This window comes from Fundulus heteroclitus, chromosome 11 (assembly GCF_011125445.2).
Source record: "Fundulus heteroclitus isolate FHET01 chromosome 11, MU-UCD_Fhet_4.1, whole genome shotgun sequence".
Taxonomy (NCBI): domain Eukaryota; kingdom Metazoa; phylum Chordata; class Actinopteri; order Cyprinodontiformes; family Fundulidae; genus Fundulus; species Fundulus heteroclitus.
This window is the reverse complement of record NC_046371.1, coordinates 15275310-15285108: the sequence shown is the minus strand read 5'-3', so window position 1 is coordinate 15285108 and position 9799 is coordinate 15275310.

Sequence of the window (9799 nt, the reverse complement as noted above, 5' to 3'; positions counted from 1 at the left end):
CTTTAACAAGGGTAGACAGGGGTCCATCAGTGTCTTCAGAAAAATCTTAAAGATTTTCTATACAATATAGGTAGCATTCTTTAATGATTAAGTACAGTGTTTTCCCGGCCACCGCCTCGCCAATGTTACAAAAAAAAAATATGCTTGCATGTTTATTTGACGTTAAAAAAAAAAAACAGGAAAAATACATGGCTACTTTGAGCGAGAAGTAGGTCGACTTCACCGTCGGCGTCTGCATCGATGCAGACGCCCCCCCGCGCAAAACTTGTTCCGGCCGACAACTCACCGCCTTGTCTAAGCAAATTCCTGGGGGAAACACTGAAGTATAGAAATAAGTATTTTCAGTACCGTAATTACATTATTTTTTGGCGACCCAGAAGTTATTCCATTCGCGCGTGTGCAAATGAGCTAATGGTACGGATCGTGCTACCAGTACGATAGCTCAGTGGCTCTAACGGGTTCCCGGATCACGTGACTGTTTGCATTAACGGCGGGAAATTTAACCGTTGAGAGACGTTAGAACGATTTTAAAAAATAAATTTCGCTCAAATGTGCATCGTAAATGTGCAGTTGAACAAAAATAAAGTCTGAATAAGTCTTTTTGGGCCTAAAAAATGTCAGGAAAATCAGTTAGTTAACTAAAATCTTCGCTGCGCTGCTGCCGAGTTAAATGTGTCGTTTTGGACTCCATAATAAACAACGATTCATCTAGCCTGAAATGCCTGTACAAGCTTACATTCCATTAAAAATATATACTTAAACCTTAAAGATCACTCTTACCATTTAAACGAAACGGTAAAATTTTGAAAATTCTTCCAGTTCGACCCTGGCTTGAAGACAAACTGATTAGTTACCGCGCTTTACGCAGCGTTCTAACCGTGGACTGTTCCATTAGGCTGGAGGGGGGGGGGGGGGGGGGGGGAGGGAAGAAAATCCCAAGACAAACTAAAACATGATTAACAAAACCGAAAAAGTTAAAAACTTTTGTTTAAATGTTTTATCAAGAGTTTTGAATTTATTTAATTTTATCTATGCATGTTTATCCGGCTTCAGTGTCCGTTTTGATAGTTGTAATGAACCACTACATTACCCGGAATGCTTTGCATACTCGCTTCCTTGTTGCCTAGCAACGCACTATCGGTCACTGAGAAGTTCCAGACCATAAACCTAGCGGGGATAAGCGTGTTAGAAAATGAATGATGGATGGATGGTCTGGAATATTTCTTTTCCTTGCCGTCAAGATCTCTGCCAACTGGCACCTGAAAATGCTATTATTGGACTTTCTTCGTCTGGAAACAAATGCATACTGTCACTACCCGATCATCCGTACCGGTAGCACGATCCGTACCATCAGCTCATTTGCGCACGCGCGAACAGAATAACTTCCGGTAGGCAATATTTCGTTTTTCTTACTTTTTTATTCTTATGTATTTTTTCGAGGCGGGGGTTTCTTTATGTAAATCTTTGTAATTGCGTACATATTGCATATTTTACAAATAAATACAGAATATATATATATATATATATATATATATATATATATATATATATATATATATATATATATATATATATATACACACATACCTAGTTTTCTTGTGTGTGTGTTTTTAATAGCAAAAATGTTTCCCAGTTGTGGTTAGGGAAATAAGAATATATACACCATTTCTTAAAGTACATAAAAAAATACCCCAGCTATAAACACGTTTAGGAGTATAGAAGCGTATTTCATTTCGAATATCTTCAAGCTTTAGAGTAGTTTACGTGTGACGTCCGCGCTACTTCCGGGTTACGCCAGTAGGCAAAAGGACTGTTCTTGCCAAACACCGTGACAAAACGGGTGAATTAGAGCGTACATTTAGTTTATTTTACATATATGTATACATATTTTATTTTAGTTTATTTACATATATGTATACATATATATACAGATATACATATACACATACTTATATATACATATAAATATATTTAATATAACATGTAAAATATTTCAGCACCTACTTTCCTAGTAGTTGATAGTGTTAGTACATCCACTGACTGTAGAATTACCTGTGAAACGTTTTCACACAGCCAGAAAACTGCTTGTTGTTGCAACCAAATCCTGTGGGATTCTGTTAGAGTACGGAGAGTAGCAAGATGGCAGCCAGTGACTTCAGTTTTTCTGCAAAATCAGCACTCCAGTGTATTATATAGCTCAGTGGTAGTGACTCATACAAACATCTTACGGGTGCACCCATGATAAACTGATGAACTCGCTCGGCTGACAATACAGCAATCTGATTGGCTGAGCAAGCAAAAATCGAAATAACGTGACCTCTTGGACCTGAGCGCCACAGTTAGATTTTTTTATCGGCTATAACTTATTAATGTGCAAGTGAAAACGTGGGAACATTGGTGTTTTGAGATCACTGCTATGTGTAGCAACTTATCCTGGTGGAAGAAAGTTGCCCCCTGACAGTTCATTCGAAAGTTCTTAAGGAGACGTCCTACAGATTCTGGCCCACGGACTACATTAGAGCAGTGGAAACCAGTGCTTTGGTCTGATGAGTCCAAATTTGAGATTCTTTGGTTCCAACCATCGTGTCTTTGCCTGGTACCCCACCGTGAAGCATGGAGGAGGAGGTGTGATGGTGTGGGGGGTGCTTTGCTGGTGACACATACTATACCAGCATGGCTACCACAGCATCTTGAAGCTGCATGCTGTTCCATCCGGTTTGCGTCTAGTTGGACCATCATTTATTTTTTTCACCAGGACAATGAGTCCAAACACACCTCCAGGCTGTGTAAGGGCTATTTGACCAAAAAGAAGAGTGACAGGGTGCTGTGCCAGATGACCTGGTCTCCACAATCACCGGACCTGAACCCCAATGGAGATGGTTTGGGGTGAGCTGGACCGCAGAGTGAAGGCAAAAGGGCCAACAAGTGCTAAGCATCTCTGGGAACTCCTTCAAGACTGTAGGAAGACCATTCCAGGTGATTACCTCTTGAAACTCATCCAGAGAATGCCAAGAGTGTGCGAAACAGTAATCAAAGCAAAACGTGGCTACATTGAGGAACCTAGAATATAAGACATATTTTCAGTTGTTTCACGCTTTTTTGTTAAGTATATAATTCCACATGTTTTAATTCATAGTTTTAATGTCTTCAGTGTGAATCTACAATTTCCATAGTCATAAAAAATAAAGAAAATTCTTTGAATGAGAAGGTGTGTCCAAACTTTTGGTCTGTACTGTCATGTTTGCAAGTGGGGGAAAAAAAAAAAAGTTTGAAATGATCAAAGCCTAATTTTCCTGCATCACAAAACCTGGAATTTTAACAGAGGTGGAAATGTTTATGAGCCGCTGTGTGAATTTGACTTTTTTTTTTCTCTTTTTTATGAATTACCGAAACAAAATACATTCTCAATCCTATTCCGATCAATATAGATGCGCGTGTAGACATTTTGTCTTTGATGCAAAACTGTCCCATGTTTCTAACGTAAATTCACAATAAATATATCAGCCCACAGGAAACGACTGGACGAAGATGAAGGAAACATAAAAACACCGGACAACTCTTAATTAAAAAAGAATCTATTTTTATTCAAAATATGCAACTGTGTTCTGAGGTCCATCCTTTTTCGCTCATGGATAAACGTGGTCGTGGGAGCCTCCTCACACACACACACGCACACACACAAACACACATACACACACAAACCTTACTGTTTTTCTAAATGATTAATTTGACTGTTCAGTGAATCAAAGTGAAGCCTTGAATCCAGCAGCAGCCCCCGGCCTTATTTCCAGACTGCCGGCTCTTCACAATACTAAAGACAAAATCTCTTAAGCAGTTTCATCACAGTTGTTAGCTTTCTCGTCTACCCTGACTGAAATGATTAGATGTGACCCCCATTAGTTGCTATAATGCATTAAAAACGTTTGATTGTTGAACTGTCTCCCTTTTCGTCTCAGCCGTCTGCACCGAGGACAGAAGGCCAGACGCTGCAGCCTGAAAAAGACAGATCTGCTTTTCGCTCCCCCTCTGTGAGCAGAACTTCAACATGGAGACGCTTTGACCTCTCGGCTGCGAAGCGAACCTTGTAACCATCTCACAAAGTTCTTCTTTTGTAGTTTGGTTTCCATAGGAACAGTTAAAAAGACTTAAAAAAAAAAAAAGGTCCAAATTTCAACGTGTAAAAAAACCAAAACAAGGAGCCTTTTCTCCGTTAGAAGAGTCTTTGTGCTCCTCCGCCTTGTGCAGTTGAACAAAAATAAAGTATGAATAAGTCTTTTTGGGCCTAAAAAATGTCAGGAAAATCAGTTAGTTAACTAAAATCTTCGCTGCGCTGCTGCCGAGTTAAATGTGTCGTTTTGGACTCCATAATAAACAACGATTCATCTAGCCTGAAATGCCTGTACAAGCTTACATTCCATTAAAAATATATACTTAAACCTTAAAGATCACTCTTACCATTTAAACGAAACGGTAAAATTTTGAAAATTTCTTCCAGTTCGACCCTGGCTTGAAGACAAACTGATTAGTTACCGCGCTTTACGCAGCGTTCTAAACCGTGGACTGTTCCATTAGGCTGGAGGGGGGGGGGGGGGGGGGTGGGGGGGGGTTGGAGGGAAGAAAATCCCAAGACAAACTAAAACATGATTAACAAAACCGAAAAAAGTTAAAAACTTTTGTTTAAATGTTTTATCAAGAGTTTTGAATTTATTTAATTTTATCTATGCATGTTTATCCGGCTTCAGTGTCCGTTTTGATAGTTGTAATGAACCACTACATTACCCCGGAATGCTTTGCATACTCGCTTCCTTGTTGCCTAGCAACGCACTATCGGTCACTGAGAAGTTCCAGACCATAAACCTAGCGGGGATAAGCGTGTTAGAAAATGAATGATGGATGGATGGTCTGGAATATTTCTTTTCCTTGCCGTCAAGATCTCTGCCAACTGGCACCTGAAAATGCTATTATTGGACTTTCTTCGTCTGGAAACAAATGCATACTGTCACTACCCGATCATCCGTACCGGTAGCACGATCCGTACCATCAGCTCATTTGCGCACGCGCGAACAGAATAACTTCCGGTAGGCAATATTTCGTTTTTCTTACTTTTTTATTCTTATGTATTTTTTCGAGGCGGGGGTTTCTTTATGTAAATCTTTGTAATTGCGTACATATTGCATATTTTACAAATAAATACAGAATATATATATATATATATATATATATATATATATATATATATATATATATATATATACACACATACCTAGTTTTCTTGTGTGTGTGTTTTTAATAGCAAAAATGTTTCCCAGTTGTGGTTAGGGAAATAAGAATATATACACCATTTCTTAAAGTACATAAAAAAATACCCCAGCTATAAACACGTTTAGGAGTATAGAAGCGTATTTCATTTCGAATATTCTTCAAGCTTTAGAGTAGTTTACGTGTGACGTCCGCGCTACTTCCGGGTTACGCCAGTAGGCAAAAGGACTGTTCTTGCCAAACACCGTGACAAAACAGGGTGAATTAGAGCGTACATTTAGTTTATTTTACATATATGTATACATATTTATTTTAGTTTATTTTACATATATGTATACATATATATACAGATATACATATACACATACTTATATATACATATAAATATATTTAAATAACATGTAAAATAGTTTCAGCACCTACTTCCTAGTAGTTGATAGTGTTAGTACATCCACTGACTGTAGAATTACCTGTGAAACGTTTTCACACAGCCAGAAACTGCTTGTTGTTGCAACCAAATCCTGTGGGATTCTGTTAGAGTACGGAGTAGCAAGATGGCAGCCAGTGACTTCAGTTTTTCTGCAAATCAGCACTCCAGTGTATTATATAGCTCAGTGGTAGTGACTCATACAAACATCTTACGGGTGCACCCATGATAAACTGATGAAACTCGCTCGGCTGACAATACAGCAATCTGATTGGCTGAGCAGCAAAAATCGAATATAACGTGACCTCTTGGACCTGAGCGCCACAGTTTAGATTTTTTTTATCGGCTATAACTTATTAATGTGCAAGTGAAAACGTGGGAACATTGGTGTTTTGAGATCACTGCTATGTGTAGCAACTTATCCTGGTGGAAGAAAGTTGCCCCCTGACAGTTCATTCGAAAGTTCTTAAGGAGACGTCCTACAGATTCTGGCCCACGGACTACATTAGAGCAGTGGAAACCAGTGCTTTGGTCTGATGAGTCCAAATTTGAGATTCTTTGGTTCCAACCATCGTGTCTTTGCCTGGTACCCACCGTGAAGCATGGAGGAGGAGGTGTGATGGTGTGGGGGGTGCTTTGCTGGTGACACATACTATACCAGCATGGCTACCACAGCATCTTGAAGCTGCATGCTGTTCCATCCGGTTTGCGTCTAGTTGGACCATCATTTATTTTTTCACCAGGACAATGAGTCCAAACACACCTCCAGGCTGTGTAAGGGCTATTTGACCAAAAGAAGAGTGACAGGGTGCTGTGCCAGATGACCTGCCTCCACAATCACCAGACCTGAACACAATGGAGATGGTTTGGGGTGAGCTGGACCGCAGAGTGAAGGCAAAAGGGCCAACAAGTGCTAAGCATCTCTGGGAACTCCTTCAAGACTGTAGGAAGACCATTCCAGGTGATTACCTCTTGAAACTCATCCAGAGAATGCCAAGAGTGTGCGAAACAGTAATCAAAGCAAAACGTGGCTACATTGAGGAACCTAGAATATAAGACATATTTTCAGTTGTTTCACGCTTTTTTGTTAAGTATATAATTCCACATGTTTTAATTCATAGTTTTAATGTCTTCAGTGTGAATCTACAATTTCCATAGTCATAAAAAAATAAAGAAAATTCTTTGAATGAGAAGGTGTGTCCAAACTTTTGGTCTGTACTGTCATGTTTGCAAGTGGGGGGAAAAAAAAAAAGTTTGAAATGATCAAAGCCTAATTTTCCTGCATCACAAAACCTGGAATTTTAACAGAGGTGGAAATGTTTATGAGCCGCTGTGTGAATTTGACTTTTTTTTTTCTCTTTTTTATGAATTACCGAAACAAAATACATTCTCAATCCTATTCCGATCAATATAGATGCGCGTGTAGACATTTTGTCTTTGATGCAAACTGTCCCATGTTTCTAACGTAAATTCACAATAAATATATCAGCCCACAGGAAACGACTGGACGAAGATGAAGGAAACATAAAAACACCGGACAACTCTTAATTAAAAAAAGAATCTATTTTTATTCAAAATATGCAACTGTGTTTCTGAGGTCCATCCTTTTTCGCTCATGGATAAACGTGGTCGTGGGAGCCTCCTCACACACACACACGCACACACACAAACACACATACACACACAAACCTTACTGTTTTTCTAAATGATTAATTTGACTGTTCAGTGAATCAAAGTGAAGCCTTGAATCCAGCAGCAGCCCCCGGCCTTATTTCCAGACTGCCGGCTCTTCACAATACTAAAGACAAAATCTCTTAGCAGTTTCATCACAGTTGTTAGCTTTCTCGTCTACCCTGACTGAAATGATTAGATGTGACCCCCATTAGTTGCTATAATGCATTAAAAACGTTTGATTGTTGAACTGTCTCCCTTTCGTCTCAGCCGTCTGCACCGAGGACAGAAGGCCAGACGCTGCAGCCTGAAAAAGACAGATCTGCTTTTCGCTCCCCCTCTGTGAGCAGAACTTCAACATGGAGACGCTTTGACCTCTCGGCTGCGAAGCGAACCTTGTAACCATCTCACAAAGTTCTTCTTTTGTAGTTTGGTTTCCATAGGAACAGTTAAAAAGACTTAAAAAAAAAAAAGGTCCAAATTTCAACGTGTAAAAACCAAAACAAGGAGCCTTTTCTCCGTAGAAGAGTCTTTGTGCTCCTCCGCCTTGTGCAGTTGAACAAAAATAAAGTCTGAATAAGTCTTTTTGGGCCTAAAAAATGTCAGGAAAATCAGTTAGTTAACTAAAATCTTCGCTGCGCTGCTGCCGAGTTAAATGTGTCGTTTTGGACTCCATAATAAACAACGATTCATCTAGCCTGAAATGCCTGTACAAGCTTACATTCCATTAAAAATATATACTTAAACCTTAAAGATCACTCTTACCATTTAAACGAAACGGTAAAATTTTGAAAATTCTTCCAGTTCGACCCTGGCTTGAAGACAAACTGATTAGTTACCGCGCTTTACGCAGCGTTCTAACCGTGGACTGTTCCATTAGGCTGGAGGGGGGGGGGGGGGGGGGGTGGAGGGAAAGAAAAATCCCAAGACAAACTAAAACATGATTAACAAAACCGAAAAAGTTAAAAACTTTTGTTTAAATGTTTTATCAAGAGTTTTGAATTTATTTAATTTTATCTATGCATGTTTATCCGGCTTCAGTGTCCGTTTTGATAGTTGTAATGAACCACTACATTACCCGGAATGCTTTGCATACTCGCTTCCTTGTTGCCTAGCAACGCACTATCGGTCACTGAGAAGTTCCAGACCATAAACCTAGCGGGGATAAGCGTGTTAGAAAATGAATGATGGATGGATGGTCTGGAATATTTCTTTTCCTTGCCGTCAAGATCTCTGCCAACTGGCACCTGAAAATGCTATTATTGGACTTTCTTCGTCTGGAAACAAATGCATACTGTCACTACCCGATCATCCGTACCGGTAGCACGATCCGTACCATCAGCTCATTTGCGCACGCGCGAACAGAATAACTTCCGGTAGGCAATATTTCGTTTTTCTTACTTTTTTATTCTTATGTATTTTTTCGAGGCGGGGGTTTCTTTATGTAAATCTTTGTAATTGCGTACATATTGCATATTTTACAAATAAATACAGAATATATATATATATATATATATATATATATATATATATATATATATATATATATATATATATATATATATATATATACACACATACCTAGTTTCTTGTGTGTGTGTTTTTAATAGCAAAAATGTTTCCCAGTTGTGGTTAGGGAAATAAGAATATATACACCATTTCTTAAAGTACATAAAAAAATACCCCAGCTATAAACACGTTTAGGAGTATAGAAGCGTATTTCATTTCGAATATTCTTCAAGCTTTAGAGTAGTTTACGTGTGACGTCCGCGCTACTTCCGGGTTACGCCAGTAGGCAAAAGGACTGTTCTTGCCAAACACCGTGACAAAACGGGTGAATTAGAGCGTACATTTAGTTTATTTTACATATATGTATACATATTTTATTTTAGTTTATTTTACATATATGTATACATATATATACAGATATACATATACACATACTTATATATACATATAAATATATTTAATATAACATGTAAAATATTTCAGCACCTACTTTCCTAGTAGTTGATAGTGTTAGTACATCCACTGACTGTAGAATTACCTGTGAAACGTTTTCACACAGCCAGAAAACTGCTTGTTGTTGCAACCAAATCCTGTGGGATTCTGTTAGAGTACGGAGTAGCAAGATGGCAGCCAGTGACTTCAGTTTTTCTGCAAAATCAGCACTCCAGTGTATTATATAGCTCAGTGGTAGTGACTCATACAAACATCTTACGGGTGCACCCATGATAAACTGATGAACTCGCTCGGCTGACAATACAGCAATCTGATTGGCTGAGCAGCAAAAATCGAATAACGTGACCTCTTGGACCTGAGCGCCACAGTTTAGATTTTTTTTATCGGCTATAACTTATTAATGTGCAAGTGAAAACGTGGGAACATTGGTGTTTTGAGATCACTGCTATGTGTAGCAACTTATCCTGGTGGAAGAAAGTT